The following is a 1,458-nucleotide window of genomic DNA, read 5'->3' on the forward strand; positions in this document are numbered from 1 at the left end:
TTTATTACTTTTATTACTAATCATTCTACAAGTATTTTATGATGAGTAAAAATCTTGAATTTGTAATGTATTATTTTTATCTTCAATATTTTCGTCTTATTTAAATCTCTAACGTTTTAAAACCGTCTCAATTTTGTCACACCGTTAATTTTGTTAATTAATAGATCACTAACGGCAAGATAATATTGAGACGATTTTAAAATATTAGAAACTTAACTTTAGAATTTATTTTGGAGAAAAAAAATGATACGTTACTCTAATATAAATTAGTACCTTTTATTTCAAAAAAAGAAAAGAAAAGAATGATTAATAGAGTTGGTACGGAATTATATTAAAAGTATTGCAACTATATATGATTTTATTGTTTATTATTTATTTATTTATTTTTTAAGTTAAGAGTGAGACTCAAATTTACAATTTTTAAGTGAGTATGAAAGAATATGTTATTTAAGCTATAATTTGTTGACATTGTTTATCATTGTTAATGTTAAATGTAAATGTTATGAAAAATGGGTTAAGTACTTGACAAATATCCAGAACCATACCCTAATTTTGATATGTTGATATTCCTACCAAATAGTCAAATTGAATACTAAACCGATCTGTATACCGGAAAAAAAAAATACTAAACCTATCTATCTAAAATTCTAAATCTGAATTTCTATCTCGAAGAAAAAGGTGGTGTTCATGGATGACTTGGGCACACAGATTCCGCTGACGTAGATATCCATATATTTATGTAGTGTAAATGTGTAATCACTGTTGAAACGTACTCTGACATACATACCTACGAAATTACGAAATTACCCATCCATTTTGCTATTTATGTGGCAAAAAGTGGGAGAGGAAAAAAAAAATGTCCAAACAAGGTCTTTTCATTTATGGGATTATACAAACTACAAAGTACAAACGATGTTTAATGTTTAATAACAAAAAAAAGGAAATTAGAAATGCCATTTTATAAAAAAAAAAAAAGCAAAAATTACATCAAAGTTGCTTTCGCTGAATTCTACTTTGTCTTTATTATGGGTTAATTTTTCGGTGGTAAACAACTTTCCCCGGACTTTAAGGCGTTTATAGAATAATTAATTAATTTATGCTTTTTTAGTTTGTCATTTGTCAAACTTAAAAGGTGCTCTCATTGTCCCATGTAGTCTTTTTATAAAGCCATGATAAATTATTGGTGAGGCTAAACTGTGTTTTTCAAAAAAATTGGACTATGACACACTATCGATTTTCATTTTGGGGTTATACTTTTTATTTTTCTAATTTCCTAAGATCACCCTGCATTTCACTAAGAGATATGATAATGAGTAATAATTTTGACATATTTTTGGAAGTGTTTTTCCTTGTTTTAGTTAGAGCACAACTGTTGCTAATACTGCCACAATGTTATTAACTAATTATTATTGTAAGTATATATAAATATAAATATAAAGCAAAGAAATATGATATCAT

This window comes from Arachis ipaensis, chromosome B04 (assembly GCF_000816755.2).
Source record: "Arachis ipaensis cultivar K30076 chromosome B04, Araip1.1, whole genome shotgun sequence".
In the NCBI taxonomy this organism is placed as follows: domain Eukaryota; kingdom Viridiplantae; phylum Streptophyta; class Magnoliopsida; order Fabales; family Fabaceae; genus Arachis; species Arachis ipaensis.